At 44.9% G+C, this 24,945-nt stretch overlaps 1 long non-coding RNA gene across 1 annotated transcript; it reads right to left on the bottom strand.

The window, feature by feature from the left end:
• Positions 1 to 6,880: 6,880 nt before the first annotated feature.
• Positions 6,881 to 9,345, bottom strand: LOC138453572 (uncharacterized). The gene is made up of 3 exons (XR_011260472.1): positions 8,900 to 9,345; positions 8,307 to 8,466; positions 6,881 to 7,554 (listed from the first exon to the last, which is right to left on the bottom strand). It is a non-coding gene; the product is annotated as an uncharacterized lncRNA (long non-coding RNA).
• Positions 9,346 to 24,945: the final 15,600 nt, after the last annotated feature.

The raw sequence follows: 24,945 nt of genomic DNA, 5'->3' as shown, positions 1-24,945 counted from the left end.
AGGGCTCGTGAGGGACAGTATTTAGGTAGGAAGCATTGCAGGTAGGTAGGTCCCAGGCTCCAGAAAGCCTTGTGAACAATGTAGAGAGACTTGAATTTGATCCTTGCAGCCATGGGGAGCCAGTGCAGGGATTTCGGCGCCGGAAAGATGCGGTCCATGGGCTTGAGGCCAAGGAAAGGTCTTGCGGTTCTGTTCTGGATGAGTTGCAGAGGGCGCAGGGCAGAAGGGAGCTTGAGGAAGAGGCTGTTGCAATAGTCCAGCCTGGAGAGACCCAGGGCTCTGGAGATAGTGAGCCTCTAGGGAAAAGTGAGAAACGGTAGAGTTCCTCTGAGGAAGTGAAGCTGATAGACTTTTTAGAGATGTCTGAAATGTGAGAGACGGAGTGGAGTCAAAGATGACCCCAAGGTTTCTTGCTTCACAGGTGGGTGTGGGCACAGGGCCAGGGGAGGCCGGCCAGAGTGAAAGTGGGATAGGGGGAGCAGGGGTCCCAATGCGAACGATCGCAGTCTTAGTGGCGTTGAGGCAGAGGTATTTTGCAGCACACCAAGACTGAATAGCAGACTGTTGTATTCCAGTTAAGTTTAATATGTATGTATCACGCTCTGTGTCCTCGCTGGCGCGTGAGATGTAAGATGTAGAATGTTGGGGGAAAAGCGTACGTTCGAAAAAGGACGGTTGGCGGAGGTACGAGGTGGAAGGGAGGGACGCTGTGTGGGACGCCGGCTACTGAGAATTAAATAAAGAAGAGTTAAATACTTACGTGTCTCCAGTTACTTCACATGGCGACGAGGATGCCGGCGTCCGGGAGAAGTACTATGCTCCAGAAACTAATGTAGCCATAAATAGATACAAATTCTATACGCGGATACAAAAAGAACATGAAAGCATTGAAGAATATGTTTCTGCATTGAGAGTGTTATCGCGGACTTGCCAATTTGGCAATGGTATCACTTTGGATGAGTTGATCAGGGATCAGATCATTATTCACTCTAAGGACAATTTAGTCCAAGACAGACTATGGATGGTTGGCAATCCATCCCTACCAGAAACCATAGCGATTGCTAAACGTGTAGAACATAGTCAGTTGTGTTCGAAGGAAATGAAGAACAAGAAAGAAGAGGTTGTACAAAGTATGCAGAAGCATAATAGTAAGGAGATACAGGAAAAAGAAACAGAAGAACAAGGCCAGGTTAATGTGCTACGGTCAAAAGACAGAAGTGGAGCTAATTTTAAAAACAAAGATAAAGTCGAAGTCAATGCAGGAAGAAATAACAAAATGAAGAACTTTGAGCAGAGAGGGAGTTCTAATCGAGGAAAGAATTGGGTAAAGAATGAACAAAAAGTCCAATACGAACAAAGATTTCAGAATGTCCAGCCGAGAGAAGGAGACAGGTGCTATAATTGTGGCAGAGTGGGCCATTATGCCAACGCTAAACAGTGCCCAGCATTGGGGCAAAAATGCGGAAATTGTGGCATAAGAGGTCATTTCGCGGTCACATGTAGAAGGAGGAAGAAAGTATCTGCCATTTTAGAAGAAGAGGAAGAATCAGAGGAAGAGAGAGTGTTTTTGATTCGTGAGCCACCAACTGGAGAATTTAAATGCCCGAGTTGTGAAGTAATTTTTGATAATTGGAAACTTAAAGTAAAGGTTGACAGTTGTTCACCTTGGACGATCATTACCAAGAAAACATGGAAGAATTTAGAGTCAAGAGGCCTCAAAAGTAAGATGGAGATGCCAGACATACCAAATCCTGGTGGGTTTGAAGGATCCAAGATCAAGATGATTGGATGGTTTTCGTGTATTGTTCAGTTCAAGGATAGACGGTCTCAAGTGAAGGTATACGTAGCAGAAAAGGGTGTGAATGTACTGGGTTGGAGAGACCAAGCTGGATTGAGGATCAGGTTGGAACCATGTGTTGAAGAACAAATCCTAGTGGTAAACGGGAGCCAAGAACAAGGTAATGAGAATGTCAAAGAAGAGAGAGTGGAGACAGTAAAAGTGGGTTTGCTCAAAAACTTTGCGCACAGGATTCGTCTCAAGAAGGGAGCAATACCTGTTAAGCACACGAAATCCAGGCCAATTCCATTTGCCATTGCTGATAAGGTTGAGCAAGAACTTGCATCATTGGAGTCTGAAGGAGAAATAGAAAAAATTGAATCATCTGAATGGGTGAGCCCCATTGTGGTTACATTGAAGAAAAGTGGCAAACTTAGGATTTGCGTAGACTTGAGAGATAATAATTAGGCTTTTTTAGGCTTTTATATAGCGCTACAAACCCTCAGGTATCCGAGCGCTGCTTATTATTACCCACGGTGTGTGGTGCTCATTTATCGACCTCGGAAGGATGAAAGGCTGAGTTTGGCCCCGCCGGGATTCGAACCTGCGTTAACAGGCTCTGCACGGGTGGCAAAGCGAGCGCTCTACTCGCTGTGCCACTTGACCGGCACAGATGTCAACAAGAATATTATAACTGACATTTTTCCACTCCCTATCATATCTGAAATGTTGAATCGTATTGGTAATGCTGATGTATTTTCCACATTAGATCTTTCGAGCGCTTACCATCAAATCTCTTTGACGGAGGATTGCAGGGACATTACAGCATTTATAACGCCACATGGGTTGTTTAGGAATAGACGTATGCCGTTTGGATTAGCGTCTGCGGCAGCAGTATTTCAAAGGATTATGACGCATGTGCTGAAAGGTCTAAGTGGAACTATGGTATATCAGGATGATATAATTGTGTTTGGTAAGGGATCTGAGGAACATGATGGGAGGTTGCAAGAAGTGTTGAAAAGATTACGAGAAGTTGGGTTGAAAGTTGAGAAAAGCAAATGCAAATTTGGATTGGAGGAAGTGGAATATTTAGGGCATACTGTGAATGGTAAAGGTTATAAGCCCAAAGGAGATGCCATGAAAGCAATCAGAGAGTCACCGAATCCTAACAATAAAGACGAATTAAGATCGTTTTTAGGATTATGTGAATATTACAACAGGTTTGTAAAAAATTTTGCGAGTATAACCGAACCATTGAGAAAGTTATTAAAAAAGGATGCAAAATTTACATGGGGTGCTGAATGTAGTAAGGCGGTTGAAAGCATAAAGGGAGAAATTTGTGACTCTTTGGAATTGGGAGGGTTCGAATTTGGAAGGTTGACGAAGATTACGGTGGATGCCAGTGGAAGTGGCATAGGAGCAGTTTTAACACAAATAAATGAAGATGCATATGAGAAGGTGATTAGTCATGCTTCTAGAGCTATTTCAGAAACAGAAAGCAGATATTCAGTGATTGAAAAAGAATTATTAGCATGTTCATGGGCAGTGAATTACTTTAGAAAATATTTGTGGGGAAGCAAATTTGTAATTCAGACAGATCACAAGCCATTAATTGAAGTACTCACGGTAAAAGGTATGTGTAAAGCTTCTCCCAGGTTAGCCAGGATTAGTCTTAAATTACAGGATTACAATTTCTCAGTGAAATATGTGCCAGGGAAAAGGAATATTGTGGCTGATTATTTATCGAGACTGCCATTAAGTAGTGATGAAACAAATGTAGATATGGATGAAGAGATGGTGGCAGTAGTTTTTGAGGTTACGTCTAAGGAAATGTGGATTGAAGAATTAAATAAAGATGATGAATTACAAGAGATAAGAAGATACTCCGAATCAGGGTGGCCTGATAAAAGAGAAATTAGCGAAAATTGTAGAAGGTATTGGGAGGTTAAGGATGAATTGTCTATGGAAGATGGATTTTTAGTGAGGGGAGACAAGTTGATTCCCCCACGTAAGTTCTGGAATGACCTTATTGAGAAAGCACACCAGGGTCATCCTGGTATTACTGGCACTAAGAACAATGTGCGTTTGAGATACTGGTGGCCAGGCATAGATCTTATGGTTGAGAGGTTTATTAGAAATTGTTGGCCATGTCAGAACAGTGACAAGAGCTGCAGGATAGTGAAGTCTAAGCCCATGAGTATTGACAAAGGTGATGCACCATGGGAGATGGTAGGAATTGATATCATTGGACCATATGTGAAGTTAAGTGGAGAGAAGAAAATCATATTGGTTTTGGTTGATTACTATTCAGGTTGGGTGGAAGTCAAAGCGGTGAGAAAGATTGATACTGATGAGGTGATAAAATTCATAATGCAAATCTGTAGAAGGGAAGGGTTTCCCAAAATAATAGTGAGTGATAATGGAGTTCAGTTTAGAAGTAGAGAAATGAAAGAATTTGCCAAGAAATCAGGTATTGAATGGAGATTTTCGTCGTTGTATCACCCACAAACCAATGGATTGGTGGAGAGATATAACCGTGTAATTGTAGAGGCAGTGGAGTTAGCCTTAAGTAACAACATACCGGTGGACGAAGTTCTTAAGGAGAGAGTATGGAGTACCAGGATGTCTGTTAAAAGAGGAATGAAAGTTTCTCCTTTTGAATTGATGAGGGGAAGAACTCCAAATACCTTGCTAAATCCTGTTTGGGTTAATCGTAGGAAAAGTGGAAACACGGAATTGCGTAATTCTGATGAAAACGTAATTAGGAGAAATGTGTCTCCAGGAAAGACCACGTCTTCTGCAAGGGTTAAGATGAGAATATCACCAGGAGATTTTGTGAGAATCAAGCATGGTCGTAATGTTATGAAAGGTGACTCTAAATACAGTAGTCCTGTCAAGGTGTTACAAGTGTTCAGGAGAGCAGTTAGAGTTGAGGGAGGATCAGTGTGGAATTTGGACAGAGTTAGTAAATGGATGTGGAATGGTAAGAATGAAAAAATGGAACAGGTTAAATTCGGGAGAAGAGATTTATTTGGAGATGATCTTATTCAAAATGGATTAGAAAATGTGAGTATGTACGGTAATGTGTTGAGACAAGTTGAAGATGTTAACACTCAACGAGCTGTGGTAGATCTTGACAATAAGAGTGTGCGTAGTTCTAGGGAAAAAAGGTTACCGTTTTGGTCTAGAGATTATGTCATGCAGAACTAAGTAATTTCCATATACAGGTTATTGGTAAAGGAATTGTATATTGTGTTAAACTCTGTTATGTGCTAATTGTTACAGTTTTACAATTCGGCACAAATGTGTTATGTTTGAAATGTTTTTAATTATTATACCTGACACACATGTGTTTACATTTTTATTAGGTAGAGCCTTTTTTCCTTAATCAATTTTGTAATGGGGGGATGATGTTGTATTCCAGTTAAGTTTAATATGTATGTATCACGCTCTGTGTCCTCGCTGGCGCGTGAGATGTAAGATGTAGAATGTTGGGGGAAAAGCGTACGTTCGAAAAAGGACGGTTGGCGGAGGTACGAGGTGGAAGGGAGGGACGCTGTGTGGGACGCCGGCTACTGAGAAGTAAATAAAGAAGAGTTAAATACTTACGTGTCTCCAGTTACTTCACGGACAGTCAGATTTGAGTAAGGAGGACGAGGTGGTTAAGGGTAGCCTGAAAGATAGTTGCATGTCATCCACGCAGCACTGGAAGTTAGAGGTGAAAATGGCAATCACACGTGCCAGGGCAGCCATATAGACATTGAAGAACAAGGGGAACGCCACATGTTGAGAAAATGATAGTCTAGTGAAAGGCTTCGAGTGATGGAGCGATCGGAGAGGAAGGAAGTTAACCACGCCAGAGCCTGACCTGCGATTCCCAGGGTGTCACAGAGATGTGCGATCAGGATGTCATGGTTAACCGTGGCGAAGGCAGAGGAGAGGACAAAGAGAATGAGGATAGAGGGGGTGTTTGTGTCAAGATTTGAGAGAAGGTCTTCACAGGTGTTCAGAAGAGCAGTTTCCCTGCCTTTGGATGCTCTAAAGCCAGATCGATGGTCATAGAAGGAGCCAATAGATTCAGTCTGGAAGGTCAGCTGAGAGATAGCCAGTTTCTCCAGGAGTTTGTCCAAGACAGGAGTGATGGAGATAGGGTGGTAGTTTGTGGGAATGGGGAGGGGGGGTCGGCAAAGGTTTTTTGAGCAGAGGGTGCACAAGGGAGCGCATCAGGGCAGTTGGGAAAGCAAGGGAGTCAATATTGTCTTTAATGGTTTTGGAGGGGCAGGGGACCACCTGTTTGGATGAAGCCTTCATAGATCAGACTTATCCGGTGTGACGGTCGAAAGAGAGGAGAGGGCCAGAGGAGGGGGCCAAGGGAGGCTCCGGTGTTGTTGTGTCCTGTGGTGAGGGAGAGAGGGTGGAACTGATATCTTGAGTTTTTGTGGTGAAGTGTGTAGCCAGGGCCGAGCAAAGGTCCTGGGTGGGTGTGACAGAAGAGGCTGCTACAGGATTGGCCAGTTCCTTGCAGACTTTGAAAAGTTTGGCCGTGTTATTTGATGCCACTGAGATGCAGGCTTGAATAAAGACTCTTTTCTTGGTGCAGATGCAGAGTCGATAATGCCTTTGAAGGAGGTAGCAGGACAGTTTGTCAGATGGTTCACTCAATGCATTCCATTTCCGCTCAGATGTGCTGCACTTGCGTTTAAGGGCAGCCAGGTCGGAGTCGTACCAAGAGGTGTACTTTTTGAAAGGCTTCAGTCGGACCATCATGACAGGGGCAAGTGTTGGAGATAGAGAGATTGAGGTTAGCGAGGGCTGTGTCAGGGTGGGAGTCGGCCAAAGGAGTGGGTTGAGGGAGTGGGTGGAGGAGAGTAGGAGGAGGCAAAAGCAGCCACGGTCACTTTTTTCATGGGTCTGGTGACTATGAAACCAAGTGGCTGTATTGTTGCAAAGGGAGGGGAGCATACAAAACTGCAATTATCAGTGGATAAGTGCAACCCCTCCATTCATTCAAAAAGTATTTCACTCATGTAAAGCGCTGACAAACATCCTCTCCAAAAGGGTCGCCCTACTCAAAGGGCATGTACTATAGACAATTCACAGTGAGTATGTTTAAAGTTCATTTATTATATTTATTATTCAAATCTCATTACAAAACATTAATAGGAAAAACCACATATAACACATTGACATTTCATATATTTAAAAGCCAATTTTGATGATACACATCTCACATCTAGAAAAAACACATCATATCAAAACCAGTGATCACATCTCACCCATTCTTACTCGCATACCACTTTCATCCACATTCTTACCATCCACCATTCGTACTGTGCAAAAAATCGAAATACTAATAACTCTGTTCTAAAAATAGAACACCCATCTATTAGGGCTAGAATATTGTTGTATTTACAAAAGCATGTTAAACATTATATTTTTCTTTCACCGAGTTAAACAAGGCATATGTTCAAGAGAACCTGCTTGTGAACATATGTCAATTGCCATATTTTTATGAAAACTCAAGAACAGTCCAACTAAGCCGTAGTGGGCTCTATGGTGTTGTCTACTCGAGTTTCGGGCACCACAAAAGACAAAAACTACTTCTATCTGGTGCGCCTCATCAGAACATACATAACTTAGATACCAAAAACCAGTTCATGTTAGCATAGTTCAGCTTGATTTGTAGTGTGTGTCATCCAGGTGTTCCATATGCAACTTCTTTCCATTTAAAAGAGATTCATACTTCTATAGGTCAATCTGTGTTTCTGTGGAAATTACTTCAGCCAGAGAAGGAAAGCAGGCAGAGAGAGAGCACCAAGAAAAAACAAAACGCAAACAATTGTTTAAAAATCGCTCTCGACCATGTTTCTCATGTTCTCAACATCTTTTCATGGCTAACTATACTTAATGTCTAAAAACATAGCACTCCAAATTGTCTTCTCCATGCCCCTCCATCGTTATGGGCCTGGCCGAGTCTGGCTGATTAAACCCTTATTTTAACAGGAGAGACTAAGTCTTCTCCTTAGATAGGAAAGGTGATGTCGCTAACTGAATATGTTGGAACATCCCTCCCGCCCTGCAGGGGTTCACACACACAAAATATATGCGAGCACAAGGTCTCCTGAATAAATAAGGGACCCCTATTGTCTCAATTCCCACCAATCGAAAACAAAACAGTGTTTAGTTCCAAAAGTCATTTTACCCCTAAATTGAGGGATGGCTGCAAAGAGCCTAAGGGTACTTAAATTCAAGGCGTAAGTGTTACTATCTTCAATAGAGTATATTTCATGCAGTAGTTCTATTGTAACTGCCGGTGCGTGTTGGGGATTCCTTCCTGGGACGTACTTGTTCTATCTGTTGATGTAGATATAAGGACGCCATGTTATGTTGCGGCACCATATGTCCCTCACCCCCACGTGCCCCCGTGTGGTCCCGCTATGCTTTCCCATATGGTGTTATCCAAATTGTATCCCTATGTGTGTATCTATCCCCATCTGCACTCTCGCGTGCATAGATCATCCCCATTTACCTTGGGGTAGCGACCCATTGCTTTCAAAAGGGTGTCACTTTGCCATATTTCTTCATTGGATGCAGTTAACAGCTCCAGGATAATGATCCCGTTTCCCCTGTTTTTGTCATTGAATCTCACCCTCCCATCTGTGGGTCCTTATTACATCTGTCCACAGTCGCTGAAATGAATAAAGCCAACAAAAAGGGAGGGGGAGGGGAAAGGGAGAAGGCAAGAAATGGGAGAGGGAAAATGGAAAAGAACAAGCAGGACGGAAAGGGGGGCAGGGATGAGGACACAGGGTGAAAAATTAGTTATTTGTGTCTATCCATGTCCCATTGCCCGTCCTGGCGTGCAGAACCAGAAGTCAGCCCATGTCCCCCGCCGGCCGTCCAATTCGCCGAGGGGGGGTGACTCCCAGGAGGGCTGCAAACAGATTGCTGACCTCCGGGGACCGCCCATCCATGCGGCGGTCACGGCACACAGTCGAGAGCAGTACTTGGCATGGCTCACCCCACCTGAGCACTCGCTCGTAGCGCTGAATTGCCTGAAGCTCTGTGGGTCTGTATTCACCTCTCACTCTGAGTCCAGGGAAAGGGCTAAACTCATCTTACCTCTTAGTTGTGGTCCAGGCTGCACCCACGTCACACAACCGGAAATTCTCCTCCTAATTCCGCCAATCTCGGAGACCGGGATTTGGCGTCCATTGCGGTATTTGGGCATGTACACAAGTGGACACGCCCACCTACGTCAACTACGACTTCTTAAAGCAACATCCAGTGCCAATACCCGCATTATGCATTGCCATGAAACCCGTGGGTTTAATTTAAAGGGCCAGTGATATCGTAAAGCCCACAAGGAGTTCCATGATTAATACTTGTTTCCGGATTGGATATAGCAAAGAGGAACACATGGTGTCATCGGGCAGTTACCAATTTTTTCTTAAAGGTAAAGCCAAAGCAAGCAACCATTCCTTCACATGTTACCCACTTGGGTAAATGTTTGCAAAGCGGCATATGTCATACAGGCAAGCCCATGTTTCCGACAAATATTGTATCACACAATTATACTTTTCTGAAGGTAGACCTGAAACCAACAGCGATTCCATTACATGATATATGTTTGGAATAACAGTGTTTGTAGGGTATCACGTGCCATCAACGCAGAACCGTTTATGGGCAAGTGTTAAATCGCATGATTGCAGGTGTTCTTATTGCATCAGAAATGCCCACTGCAAAAGGAGGGGAGAGCTTCAGGTGTGTTGAGAGAAGTGAGTGGTCAGTCTGAAAGAGGGAGGTGGTGAGAGGGATGGAGAGGGGGATGTCAGATGTCATGTCAACAAAATTAAATATAGTTGACACTATGCGATTTAGATACAGTAACCTAAACTTTACTGAAAAACATGGAGTGCAGACAAAGCAATGTTTTACAGTAGCAATACTGTAATTATGCATTATGTAACAACTTAAATTTGAAGGATGAAATTTCAGGACTGTCTTTAAAAAATAATATGAAGTTAACACATACCGGTCTTTGCCAAACAAGACATAGTACGCTTAATAAAAGTATCATCCCGATTACTCCTGGTTTGCAATTAATTAAAAAAGAAAAAACTCTCACCTAGCACTCTGACACGTATTTGCCACTTTTGGATTGGAGATGATTGCTGTTGCACTCTCTTCATTAAATGGACTGCTAATCTTTCATTGAACAGTAATTTAAATAGCAGGCTGTGCTACACAAGGGTCAATTTAAGTAGCAAACCTACAGAATTGCATAGCAAATTGCGATGCGACATTGCTTATTTTATGCCTTGTCTAGGGAGTATTTATTTAATATTTGTTCCCATTTACGCAGAAAATGTTTATTTTCTTTGAACAATGTTGGCCTGAATGGTATGCAGAGGCCTCGAGTAATTACTTTTGCTCAATAATACATAGTGAGTGTTACTGCATGTAGCCTGCGATTGATCTATTTGCAGATAAGGCGCTCTAAAATTTTCATCTGTTGGCCATAATTAATCTTACTTGTTTCTTTGATCAAATTCAGGATAGTATCTGCATCCTCAGCAGTTAAACCTAAAGTGTGGGCTTTCTTGTCTGCAATACCACACATTTCCTCAAAGGACATTGTTAATGTATCTCCAGTTCTCATGCAGAAATGTACAAATACAAATATTAAAGTGGGTGCCTCCTTTCGCCTCAAGCCTACCATCCCTTGCTTAACACATCCTCTGGCCCTACTCTCCCCAGCTGCCCGGGTCTCTCCTCAGACTGTCTCATGCATGGTCTGCCAACGGTCTCCAAATGAATACCTTCTCCAGACTCCCAAAGGTTTCTGCCACAGCCATTTCCTTTTATAGGGACCAGGCCCTACCATCCAGACTCACTCAGGACTAAGATAATTCTGGCGTGTCTCCATATGCAGTTGGTTTGAGGATTGTCTGGTAGTTCCTTGTCTGGGGTTGGCTTACCGTTTTGATGTGAGACTTAGGTTTAGGTAGTGCCTCTCCATGGGCAGCTCCGTGTACCAAATCCTGGCCCCACTCTCAGGGATCACTGCTTTAGCATAACAGGCTCTGGGCGTATTTGCCTGCCTAGTAAATCAGACCGGTTAACTGCTCAAGCTTCTTTCTTTTTTAGTTCTGGTTCCTCCCCACCCCCCTCTGGATCTGAAAGTGAGCAGATCAAAGCTTGGGCTGTCATGTTGGATGCAAGTACCTCACCCTTGAGAGGACAGCCAGGAACACAGTTTCTACCAGCCCTGCAGGCCAGCTCTTCCGTTCCCTTAAAGGGACAGGAATCTAAGGTGGCAATCTGACAAATCCCTGCCTAACGCGTTTGGCATGGCAGGGGTACCAAATGGCACTTCCCCCGCAGTGCCCACATGCCTAGAATCATCTGGCTTGTGTCTCCACCTGGAACTCCGCAATGAATCAGTAAGATCAGGCAGGGGGCTTTGTCACAGTAGTCAACTATAGCTAACCACACTCACTTGCAGATCCCTCCAATGTAGATTCCAATCCAAATGGTGAACCAAGACATCTCACACCTAGGTCACCAAATCTGCTACGAATGCCTAACACTCTCACCTCTCCTCCATCGTCATTCTTCTTGACCCTTCTACAGCATTTGATACTGTCGGCCATTGCTCCCACCATTTTCCCTCCTGGGTTCTAAGGACCCTGCACTTGAATGGATGTTTTCCTCTCTCTCTCTCTCCAAATCATCGAACTCCAACAACCCAACACTCCTCTTCACCCTCCCTATACACCACCTTCCTCAGCAAACTCACTTCCTGCCTTGCCAGTGGCTTGCAACCTTATGAATTTCTTAAGCGAGCAACTTGAAACTCTTCTAGGAAATCAGTCATTGCCATCAGACAGACTCAACCACTTAAACCTTAGAGAAATCTGCCCATGCCTCATGCACCACTCAACTAAATCCTTTTTCTCTACTCTTGTACTCCACAAACTGAACTACTGCGGAGGGCCAACTTCTTTGTCTACAACTACTCTTTTGCTCCCTTCAACAGGCACATACCCTTTAAAACATGCTCTCTTTAAACCTACCCAGATCCCATCCCTATTCTATCCACACCCACCCACTGTATTGCTCTCCATGCAAAGATCACTCTTTAAATTCTTGCTGCTAGTCTATAAATCCACAATATTACCCCATGTCTCATCCCCCAACCTCATCTCACTGTACTTCCCCTCTTGAAATATCTGCTTGTCTCTCTACAAAGTCAATCCTCCATACCTTGTGCCTCCCACCACTTTTTCTCCTTTTACCTACTTGCCACTTGTCCCACTTCACTTAAATGCTCCCCCACCCCCGGCCATCAAAACTCTCTCTTAAGTGGAACTCTTCAAAATGAGACTCAAACTCTATCTGCTAGCAGTGGAAGGGGTCCATAAACCTTACAATACTGGTCCAAGACTCAATGTTAAAAATGTTGTCATGGTTTTTTACCATACCCTGCATTTCAGAGCCTAACCTCCACTCCTAAGTCAGTCTAAATTTCAATCTGGGACTGTATCAGGTTTTGCAGCAGAAAACAGTGCTGTACCTGACGGAAGGCTCTGGATAGCAGAGACGTCTTTAGGGGAGGACACATGGGACACATGCCCCAGGGAGGGAGGTGGGGTGGGGGGACAGAAGGCTGCCTGATCTAAAGAGGTCAGTTCCCATTGATCACAAAACTTAAATAGTACGTCAGGATATTTTATGGCATGCTGCTGAGGCCCTAAGCCTATTGCCCATCTGTTGTTGATAAGTGCATTCTGCTCTGATTAATTAATCCTGCAATGCTTTCTGTGTACACTGCTCTCTACATATATTTTGCGTGTTCACTACGGCACAGCACCTGTATTATTCTCACAGTTCTGTGGTAATTATATTGATCATGTGCAGTAACCATAGTTGAAATGCATATTGATAAATTCGAATTGCATGATGGTTCAGAAGATAGCTCAGCCTGTTGAGCACTAATTGCAGAGATTTGTGTTCATATGCCAGATTACAATACCATATCCCAGCAAACCCGACCAACCTTTCCTATGTCTTAAGTTAATAACCTGCATGTATGTGTACTTGTACTTGTAGCACAATAGGCGCTACTAAAACCAATGTACCTCAAACAGAGGCTGTTATTATAAAACAAAGAAAACTATCATAGCATCAGGAAGGCCTAGAAATCGGTTTCTTCTGGTGGGGGTGAGGGGTTGTAGAGCATAGGCTGCCACTCCCAATGATGAACATAAAGTGTTAGCCTAGAGGGGTGATTATGTACCCAAATTCAAGACTGTGCAACCAAAGCGTTCATCCTCTTATCCTGACTTTGCCAGCAGACGATACAGTGATCCTGGACAAATCACTGTCAGTACTGTTCTGCCTTCTGTGAAAAGGTTTGCCTCCTCACATGCTGGTGGCATCGTTTAGTCCATCACATGATTTTCATTTATATATAGCACATGTGAGTGAAGGGATTCTAGACAGAAGAGAGTGGACCAGATATCACAGACTTGTGGCAAGCATAGTTTACGTTCTTTAACACAACAAAACGGTTTGCTTTTTTGTACAGTTGAAATGTTGTTCTGTGCATCAACAATCCACAAGCCAGAAGAGCTTTGAGCATATTCAAAGCTTTAAAATACAAAAGAGAATGCCAGATGACATCTTTTAAGATCACAATTAGTATGATAGTGCTTGTATACTGCCATTGATGATGGAGACAATGAAGATCGAATCTGTACCTTTTTGCATCATATGCTCCTATAACGTTTTGTTTTTAAAAATTGTCATGTTGGGTCATATGATTTGTGTACTTTCCAAGTTATTTGTAAAATGGGATTATTTTAGTTTGTGAAAGTCCAACATTAACAATCCTGGGAACTCCCACTCATCGAGAAACCATCACTGGACCCCACAATTCCTACTAACTACCGACCTATAACCACAGTCCCCTTCCTCCTAAAAATCTTAGACCTAGCAGCTTATCTGCAAATCCAAAACTATTTGGAAACTAGCCATATTCTTGGCCTTCACCAGTCCGGGTTTCCGGCCAGGCCATGGGACCGAATCAGCACTACTGGATCTAAAAATCCAGATTGATGAGATCAGAGACAATGGGAAGCTGGAACGATTGCTGCTCCTAGCCTGGTCTGCTGCTTTTGACCTGATAGACCACAAAATCCTAGGTCATCACCTCTCATCTGCAGCGAACTTCTCCTGGGAGCCTCTTCATGGATTGATTCCTTCCCTAGCAACAGAGTCGTCCGAGTATTTGCTGAGAACACCAGCGCCCCCCGCACCCCTGCTTCCATAAACTGCGCTGTCCCACAAGGATCCTGCGTGTCCTCCACTCTGTATAACATCTTCCCAAAAAAAGTTTCATCATCCTGGACTCAATCAGCATATCTTATACTAATTACGCCAATGATACTCAAATATTACTACCCCTCTGAGGCAATTATCAACAAGACTCCACTATCCTTAATTCCATCTACACTACCATCCAGGCATGGATGGCAACCCACTGCCTATGTTTAAATGACAAAACAGAAATCTTGCTGGTGGGCACACCATCCATGATCAAGAAACTCATCTCTCAATACTCTGCCTTTGATATCGGCAGCACCATGATACCAGTCTCACATTCTGTGAAAACCCTGGGAGTTTACCTCGATTATACTATGTCCCTGTCTCAGCAAGTAAGTGCCATTGCATCCTCAGCCCCCTACACACCTAAACTGATGAACTCAGCCAGACCCTCCCTCTCTCCGGAGAGCTGCCTCACTATAGCCAGGGCCACAATAGGATCAAGACCTGATTACAGCAATGCCCTAATTGTGGGCACCTCTGCATATAACATTAAAAAGCTGCAGATCATTCAAAATAACAGCCCTGAATATCCCTTAACCGGAGCATATCACAGCTGCAAGAAAACAAGCCCAGTGGCTCCCCATCCCTGAGAGGATTATCTTTAAAACACTCTCCATCACCCACTGATGCCTATCCAGAGATTCCCTGCTCTACATTGCACATACATTCTCAAAAGCTTTCTTCTCTAGACGAACAAGAGCTGCCTACACTCCTCGCATCATGTTTATGTTTATTGAATTTATAAAGCGCTTTACAGAGTAACAACAAGATACAAAATTTAAAGAACCTTATTTACAAACGTGAAACAAACCAGAAGTACAGTATATGGAACAATTTACTCAAGGGGAGGAGAGGAGGAGGGAGGGGGGAGGAGGAGGAAGGTTAAGGGTATGAAAATCAGGTTCGATGCTAGCAGGGTGGGAGAAGGGGGGGATCAAGGTTGCGGGGGGGAGTAACCCAAGTGACCTCCTGCGCCTCTTGGTAGTAGTGTCCAGTGAGGTCAGGGGGAGGAGGGAGGTGAGTGAAGGTGGGTAGGGGTTTGAGGAGGGGAGAGGGGGGGTTAGGAGAGAGTCAGGGAGGGGAGTGGAGAAGAAGGGATTTCAAGGAGGAGCAGAAGGATGAGTAGGTGGAGGAGGAGCGGATGGAGAGAGGTAGGGAGTTACAGTGGAGGGGGGCCAAGAGTTGGAAGGTGCGGAAGCATGAGGCGGCGAAGGGGCAGGGGGTACTGTGAGAAGGTAGAGATCGGTGGAACGGAGAGAACAGGAGGGATGGTAAAATCAGAGGAGGGAAGAGAGATGGGGGGGCGAGGTCATGGAGAGATTTGTAGACAAGACAGAGGAATTAAAATGTCAGTTGTGAGAGGAAGGGAAGCCAGCCGAGTTGAGAGAGAGAGGTAGAGATAGAATCATGAGGACCGAGAAGACAGAGTACAGATGGAGGAATGGTAGATGGATTTTAGGGGAGTCAGGTGAGAGGAGGGGAGAGCAAGAAGAAGAGAGGAGCGGTAGAAAAGGCGGGAGAAAATAAGGGAGGAAATAAGGAGTTTAGAAGCGTGGAAGGTGAGGGAGGAGCGGATCTTGCGGATGTTGAACAGGTGGTGCCTACAGGCGCATCATCCAACCTAAAATCAAACGAGCCAGAATGGGAGGCACCAACTTTCCTGCTATAGCCGCCAAATACTGGAAACTGCTGTCTCCCTTCTTGTGAGCCGAGCACTCATACTGGACCTTTCGCAAACCGCAAAAAACTTTGCTGTTGACCTAATGGGCCGCTCACCAACGCAGCCTCAACACTTGGACAATGGTCGCTCGGGCCTCACACTTTGATTGCTGCATTTCCTAAATGCACAATTATGATACTGTGTGTGTCTCTTTGTCTTAATATGCAACTCTGCTTGTAACAGCACCCCCCCCCACCCTGGCTTAGCGCGCTTTATAAATGTAAAAATAAATAAACCTGCATTTGCTTTCAATTCACAAAGCAACCTCCAAGGGAGGTGTGTCATTCTATGGCACATTAAATTTATGAATGGCTGAGTTATACGTATATATTTAGTTATGCATAGAATTCTATATGTTGTACATTGAGCCAGCAAAGAGCACCAGCAATCTTATTTAATTCCCCATAAAATGATTGGAAAAGCAGGCCTCTGGGATACACTGTGCAAATGGCCTTGCACTTTGTACATAAAAGTATTTTGCTGTGCTTTAGTAACGTGATGACAGTACTAATCGGCAGGGGCACAGAGCTGGTAGCTGATTTAGCAAATAAATCATTGCTTTGGAGCAGTTCGCCCCAGAAACATGTTTTCTGTGCACCGATACACGTGGCCTTCGACATGTCGGACACTTTTTCCTGCAGACAGATAACCAGTCACAAACAGACAATGCAAGCTTTTTGCGTGTAAATGATAAATCACTGAGCATTGGCAATTGTTGACGTCACATTAAAGCGAAGGGGTGTACCAGTTCAATTGTTGATACACCTCACACCTAAAGGCAGGAATTTGACGTCTCTGCTCCATAGATCTGCATTACACCCAGATAGACTGTGCATCAAATGCCATGCAAGTATAATAATGAGTGGGTTTCCATATAGAATGTATAAATGCCATGCAAACCTGAATGGGAGAGCTGGCTGGCTAATTGGATTACGGAGGAGATGCTGTTAGAGGGTCTTGACGCAGCGGACCACAGCCTCAACCGCAGAGGATGCCCTGTTTGATTTAGCAAGCAGGCATCCTACAAGTGATATGCTGGGGAAGATCTTCTTTTAAAAATGTGTGCTCTTGATGGTAATTGCATTCTGAAACGAGCAATTGAGCATTGTGGTTTCATTACTGCATTTTTGCGTTTGGTTTTTGCAATCTGGAGACACGCAGGTGATTCATTAACATTGTGGTTTCATTATTTTGCTGGTGATCATTGCCAGGCTGAGATGTAGAATTCATCCCTTTAACATTGTGCTTTCATTATTGCATTTCCCTCCTGCAAAGATACATTATGATTTATGCATTGGATTAGTTGGAGTTTGAATACGTAACATTGGTAGATTTCTCTTAACCGAATTGGTAATAAAGCTTTTGTTTTCTAAGGCGAATTGTGTGATATGCCATGTGGGTATGAGCAGAGCAGCTTTGGGGTTTGGTTTTTTGAAAAGTGGTTTCTTGTAAGACCCTGCTCATGAATGTGGTTTGAGAAAGAGAATGTAAACCCTGCCAGGGGTTGATTTGTTTTGTTTTGTTGGTGATTCATTAAAGAGAGAATTGTGAGATATTATATTGTAGGAAAGCAGGCTGCGACATGCTGCAGGATTTTAACATGGCCCGGGTGGTGAGGGACACTTGTGAGGAGAGCGTTGCTGCTGTCCAGGTGGGAGAGAATGAGGGCATGGCCACGGCCATGCCCACTGTATATTTTTCGGCAGCACTGTCCATGCCTTTCGACCATGTATATATTTCAGTGCCACTGCATACTTTTTTCGACGTTCCTCACTATATATTTTAAAACACTATCAGGCCTTTAGCTGTTTAAAACGCTACCAAGTCACTGGCAGTGGCCGATTTTTCACACCCGACCTCTCGGTAGCTGTATAAATATCCATTGTTTTTTTTAAATGACTTTTTCCCCTTATCCGTGGCTATAATTTCAATGAGCTACAAATAGCTGCGATTATCTGTAGTTTTCATATAGCTGGGATTATCGGGAAAATGGCGAAAAATAAAACATGTTCTCTTGGACCCCACACTCACTCACCAAGTGCCGCTCTGCTCATGGCAATGTCCCCCCATTCCCACCAACTCCCATTTGCCTCTGCGGCCCTCTTGCATGCCCCCTCAAACACTTGTTGTATGTGATGCACTTTGTTTTCTCCAATAGCCGCTTTTATCGGACCGGATAACCGCAGCTACAGGAAAATGTTTGTGCTGCAAACTCAGTCCCTAGCACACCTCTAACTCTCAAATTTCACATGGGGCCCTCTCCCTCCCCCACTTCCCTGATGCCATTTCACAGTTTTTCCGCCTCCTAATGCCATTTTCTTCCTTTTGTTTTCTGATAATCACATATTTTAAAAATTAAATTTAAAAATTTTAAATATTTGTAAAAGTCTTGAACGTGGGGGCGTGGCCAAGTAGAGCGCAATGTGGATGCTGGATCCGTGAGCTCCCGTTGTTAGAGGTCACATGTAGCCCCTGTATTGGTTCCCCCCATCCCCAAAATGTATTGGATGAGGGGGGAATATGTGTAGGAAATAGCCCTGCAACATCCATTCTGGAATGAAGCCGTGGCCGAAAACCCAGGGCTCCGGGACAGCCTCCAGGGACTGCATGGCCAACTTAGCAGTCCGCATATAGTGGTGGAGTGTAGTGTGTAGAACAATAAGCCTGGATGGAGGACCGGCATGGTGGTGCGGGTCCTCGCAGAGCTCGAGCGAGAGCAGTGCATGCTGCCGGGGACTCCCTGAGGCGCTCCAACCGATGAACAGTGTTGGTGGAGGCAGCGAGGAGCCGTCGAGTGGAGGGGGTGCTCCTTGCACCCGAGAGGACCGTAGCGGAAGACGGGAGAGGTTGGCTTCCACGCCGGGTCTAGCACTCACGGCAGCCCAGAATAGGAGGCGGCTTTGCAGGAGTGGGCAGCGTGCCCCAACAGACTATGCACCAATACTCCTGGGGTGCTGCGACAAATATGGAGAAGCTGTCAGTGGGAGCCTGAATTATGTGCTTCAGCAAGTCTGAAGCCAGGTGCCGCGGAAGTCAGATGCAGTTGGAGTCATGCGGGGAGCCCGCAAGCCAGAAGAGAAGGAGGGGCGGCAGCTCACAGTAAGGAGATCCTAGAAAGGGGAGAAAGGAAGGACTCATGGTCTGGATGAGTGTGTGCATCATATAGGGGTGATTTAAATGTTAATAGCTGCCTTCTCTTTGGGGATACCAGAAGAAGTGGTGCCTGCTATCCTTACAGCTGGCTAGCGGATAATCTACACACCCATTCTGGAGGCTCTGTACAGGCGTCACAGGAGGCCGAAGTACGACCCCTTCTGAGGCGGGCGAGGTGAAGGGGTAAGAGACTAAGAGGCAGAAGGCCAGCAACCAGAGCTGTGGAAGCATCTTGGGACGAGTGGGTGGGCCTGTACCTTAAAGGAGATTAAGCAGGACGAGGGGCCGTCGGCTTACCCTGTCCAGCGCACTTGTGCCACAAGAGAGTCCTGCTGCTTCTTCCTTTGCCCAAGAGGCGATGGCGTCAGGCACAAGGAAATCCAAGGTGCCCCCGTCTGGAAACATTTAGCAGATGCTGGCGATGCAGGAGGCGCCTTCCAAGAAGCCCCAGTTGCAGACAAGCGCCCAGATCCGTGCACCGGCGTCCCTGCCCACCCGGGGTGAGGAACCCTCCATGCTGAAGGCGGACATTAAGGCCATGCTGACGGACCTGAAGCTAGAGCTCAAGCAAGAAATCCAGGGGAGCGTGGATAAACTGAGGGGCGCAGTTGTGGATCTTCAGTCTCGAATTGCAGGCGCTGAGACCAGGATTGAGGAGCTGGAAGGATTATCGATGGAGCAGACCCATGAACAAGCAGTGGGGTATGAAAGGATGGATGCTCTGGAACAAAGGCTAGAGGCAGTAGCAGTCGAACAGGAGGATGCGGAAAACCGCACTAGACCCAATAGCATCCACATTAGAGGGATTCCTAAAATGATACCGGACTAAGAGCTACACACTTATGTCTAAGCCCTAGTCCGCTCAATATTGCAATTGCCAGAAACCGAAGACGTGATCCTAGATCGTACGCATAGGGTTTATACAGCTTTCCAAATCAAGAATAGCTTGTGCCCAGATGTCCTCACAAGGGTGCACTTCTACACCCAGAAAGAGCAGGTGATGCGAGAAGTCCGGAAGACAAGAGCAGTCCAATTTAGGGAATCCGACCTAGTGCTGTTCCAGGATCTTTCCCAGGTGACCCTCTATAGGCGCAAGAAATTAAATGTGGTCACAGCATGGCTGTGGCACAATAACATCCCCTACAGGTGGGGGTTTCCTTGTCGGTTGCTATTTGAAGCGGATGGGAAAAAATACTCATTGACTAAGGAGGAGGAGGTGGCATCACTGCTCGAAGGAAGGGAGACTCGGGAGTCGGAGGAGCCAGGGAACCAGTCTGATTCCTCTCAGGAGCAGGAGAGGAAGCACCCCAAACTATGCGAACCTCCCAACAAAAGCAAATACAAATCTAAAGCAGCTAGATCGGGGACCTGATGGACAATGGAGGTTGGAATCCTGGGCCATTGCCCTATAGATCAGTGGCTTAGAAGGAGAACCACAACAAAGCGACACAGCTGAATCCGCAGAGTGGTGGGGGAGTCCTGGGAGGCCTCTGGGCACACACATTGACTGGAGATAACATGGCACAGGGGGAACTCTGGGTGGCTTGTGGAGGGTGGGGATGAGTTATAACATGGGGAAGTGGGTGTGGTGGCCTTTGCGAATGAGAACTGTCCCTGGTGGGAGGCTTTTAACATTTGGTTAAGTTATACCACTAGGTGGTTGTTTGGTTGAGGTCTACGCCATGGCATAGTTGCACCAGGGTTCACCAGGGCCTGGGTGGGAGCGATGAGGGGGGGATAGGCATGTGTGATGGAAGTCACCACCCACAAACACCCCATTAGCGAGCATGGTTCATCATAATCTTCTAAGGTGACCTCAAAGCTGTGGGTGGGAACGTGGAATGTGCGTGGGCTCAACTCACCCCATGAATCAAACTGGTTATAGGCCAGTTCGGATCTCTGCGGTAGGATATCGCAATTCTTCAGGAGACCCACTTGTTGCCAGAGGACAAAAAAAAGGATCAAATGCAGGAGGTTTCCCCGATGTTATTTTAGTAGTGCAGGAATGAAAAGGAAAGGCATGGCAAAAGGAAAGGCAAAATACAAATACAAATGGGCATTCTGCTGACCATGGGGTTCCCTTTCCAGGTTGGGGGTGACTTAACAGACCCAAAGTGGAGGTATCTGGCCCTGCGGGGCACCTTGGAAGGTGTTGCGCCATCGGTAGTGGGGCTATACGGCCCAAATGATAATCAGGATCAATTTATTCAGGACATGGTCCCAATCATTCTGGGGTTCAAGGAGGGCAACTTGGTTTTAGGAGGTGATTTTAACGTTTATCGATCTTTACATGGATAAGTCCACCCCCCCCCCCCAGGTAGATCTCCAGAACTTTAGAGCCACCACAACCATGCTGAAAAAACTAGACGTGGTGGAGTTGTGTTGGTTCAACCACCAAGGGGAACGGGACTTCACATTTTATTCCTCCTCGGTCCACAGATCCTTTTCCAGGCTAGCCCTGATCTTGACGGCGCCTGCTCTTGTGAGGAACCCCACCGCTATAGAAATTGAACCAATGGTTCATGTGGACCACGCCTCGGTTACGCTCAACCTTGTGGGTCTAACGCTCCCACCCGTGGCGCTAGTGACATGGCAATTGAATGGGGCAGCATTACGAGATCTGGGTTGAAAAGAGAAACGGGGGAAGTAATAGAGCTGTACTTTATGGAGAACGAGCAGGGGGAACTTGATCAAGGGTTGGTGTGGGATGCATGGAAAGCAGTGTTCCAATGGGATTTGATCAGGAGGACTGCAGCCTTGACTCGATCAGCAGGCCACACACAGAAAACACTCGAGGCTGAACTGAAAGCTAAGGAGAGGGAGCATAAACAGAAATATTTGTTGAGATCACTCAGGGCTCTCTGGGCGATCTGGGCTAAGCTGGAGGCAGTGCAGGCAGAGCGGTGGCGCAAGTCCTCTTGCACACCAAGCAATACTATTACGATAGTGGATCTCGATGTAAGATGTGGTCAGTGCTGAGAAGCAAGGGGGTGCCAGATTTATTGTTGTCTAACACTCAATAGATTTTCAATAGAGAGCGGGGTGCAACAGGGATGTGCGTTTGCCCACCTGCTTTTTAGCCTGTATATAAATGTAATAATTGAAGAGTTGTTAGCTTCTGGTCTTGATTCCCCTAAACCTGGAACAGATAGATTCCCAGCATAGACATATTTACAACAAGGCCGACTAGGCCCAGGCCAAGGGCAGCAAATTGCCAGAGGGGCTGCATTTTATTGCAGTTTATTTTCAATTTACTGGTTGACATTTTTTAAATATAAAAGCAATTCTGTGTGATCCACTTCACTGCAACTAATTTGAACAGTTAGCATTCACTCCACTCTGACAGCTAAAGTTTTTGATGGCCCAACTTGCATATATGCTTCATATTTGCAAAAGCTTTATTGTTAGGGTGACTTTTGTTTATAATTTTATTTTAAAACAAGTACCAAAGCCAGCGTGCTTTAGGTATTTAGTGATTCAGTCCTACAACTATCACAGACATATATGACAGATATATAAAGCTCTTTGGTCCGTCTTATCTTCCCAAAATGCCCTTTAATATGCAAAACAACCAAAACCTCATTGGTTTTATTGGTGCCACTTACCATTATCTTTGGAGTTCTTTCTAATAAATACACACATACACTGTGTTAAGCAATCACTTTTATATTCAAATACAAGACATGCATTTTTTAAACCATTGTAAAACTGAGCGTGTTCCCTTCAAAAAAGTAAAGGTTAAAAATGATGCATCATTTTACATTATTAAATGCTTGCCTATGCTTAAGTCAAGTACAGAGTTCCTACAGGTGGCACTAAAATGACGGTCGAAGCAAGCACTAATTTCTCTCTCGGACCCACATTTCAGTGGTCTGTGGCCGACCCAAAAGGTGCAGACATGAAATAGATCTTGGAGAAGTTAAAATGGTGAAGAATAAATCTGAATGTGTAAGTGCATCAAGAAACCTGTGAAAGGATACCCAAAGCCATAGAATGACTTTCACTGCTGTAAAGGTGTCATGTAAAGATATCCATTCAGCCATCTTTACAGAAGCTGCTCAGTGCTAAGCAGGCAAATGGCATCCCTGCTGGGTTCATCATGTGTCTTTGATGACATTCGGCTGCTGGCTCAGTACTACCAGGAGAACAAACTGCAAATATGTCACACTATTATGTATAATGTATAACTGTGATGCTTATAAGTCATCTATACATTAATTATATTTAAAAAAACAAGGTAGAATGTTCACTATGGAACAGTCCTTCAAACGACAGCAGGACATATATATCCATTCTATATCCACAAATCCCAAAATGTTCCTATGTATTGTACAGTCCAACCAACTCTACGGAGTTAGGAAACATTTTAAAGGACCTTAAACGTAAGCTGGCAAGACCCATAGCCTAACCCACAGCCACAAGGGTAACATTGGGCTGGAATCCCCGATCCATTGCTCAATTCTACTCTTGAAGTGTTGGGTATTTCGAGCAATTGCACAAACAGCAATGATGTAAACAGTTTGTACCATTTCATTTGTTATGAAAGGTGCCTGCATTGTGCAGCTGTGGGGAATGCTGTTGCTTCCCACACAGGAATGTTCAGGGTCACCCTTATCCATTACTCCAGCGTGAGAATGCACAGCCAAAGAAGCTAAGGACCTTCAACTGTCTTTACTCTACTGAGGTGTTTCTGCCCAGGTAGAGTTTACACATTTCACTTGTGATGTTGCCATATTTTAATGGCGTTCCAGCCGAAGGGATTAGAGGTACATCTTGCATATATTTCATATGCAAACTTTACTATTTGACAAGACCGGATGTAGACATGTAGTTATGTTGCATTACTATTACAGACCAGTCTAGGTGCTTCTCAGAGTGACAGCAGGCAATTTGTGAAAGAAACCAGATATTACCATTGGAAACAAAGTGCCTCATTCCAACCTTCTCTCACTTGTGCCCAGTTGGCAGACAGCTTATGTTCTTATCACTTCCTCTAAAAGATTGTTTTTCAGACTTAACCGAAAGTAGACAATTAGCCGTAACAATTACCCCTAGTGCACGAAACTGTAGAACACACTGCCTCCTCCAAATCTTGGGCAGCAAAGATATGAAAACGCTCTTTCCACAAACATAACATAGAAGATGACAGGCTTAAATGAATAGAGAGGAAGCAATACCTTTCTAATCCCTGCAACTTTAAAAACGTCCTTATAATATTATGGAGCTAAAATGGGGGACAAAATGGGGTGAAGGGGCATAGTTTGGACAACGTGGACAGAGTTTGTTGAAGGGACGGAATCTGGTGAAGTTGCATAGTCTGGCAGAGATGGAGTGAAGTTGGGGGCTGCATGCACTTATTTTGGCCTAGGGCAGCAGAAAGCCTAAATACACCACTGATTCCCAGCTCTCTTCTATGCAGATGTAGTTTTGTTATCCACCTCCCCTATTGGATTAAGGCATTACTTGAACATTTTGTTAAAAAGTGCAAATAACTGTCTATGGAGCTCAACACAGAAAAAACTATGGTTATGGTGTTTGGCTGCAAAAATAGTAAGAAGATTAATCTGAGGATATTAATAGAAGCGTGCATGTTGGAGCAGGTATGTTGTTACAATTATCTGACGATTAGGATCACAGAAGATGTAACTTGGACAGCTCGTTGTACTAAGGTTGTGAACACCCTAGAAAAATATAGCAGTGGACTGTGTCGCCAGTTTAGTACACATGGGAGTGGTGCAATTTCGCCTGCCATTGACTTGTACAAAACCCAGGGATGGGCAGCGACCCTTTACGGGCGGAACTGTGGGGTCACTGTGTTAGTGCAAATATTGTGGCAGATAACAACTTCTTGAGGTCACTACTTCTGCAACCCAAGGGCACTCTGATGACCAGCTTGCGTTGG

This window comes from Ambystoma mexicanum, chromosome 4p, assembly GCF_040938575.1.
Source record: "Ambystoma mexicanum isolate Mex_15411 chromosome 4p, UKY_AmexF1_1, whole genome shotgun sequence".
Lineage (NCBI taxonomy): Eukaryota > Metazoa > Chordata > Amphibia > Caudata > Ambystomatidae > Ambystoma > Ambystoma mexicanum.
Note: the sequence above shows the minus strand (reverse complement) of the source record. Positions and strands in the feature narration are given on the sequence as shown.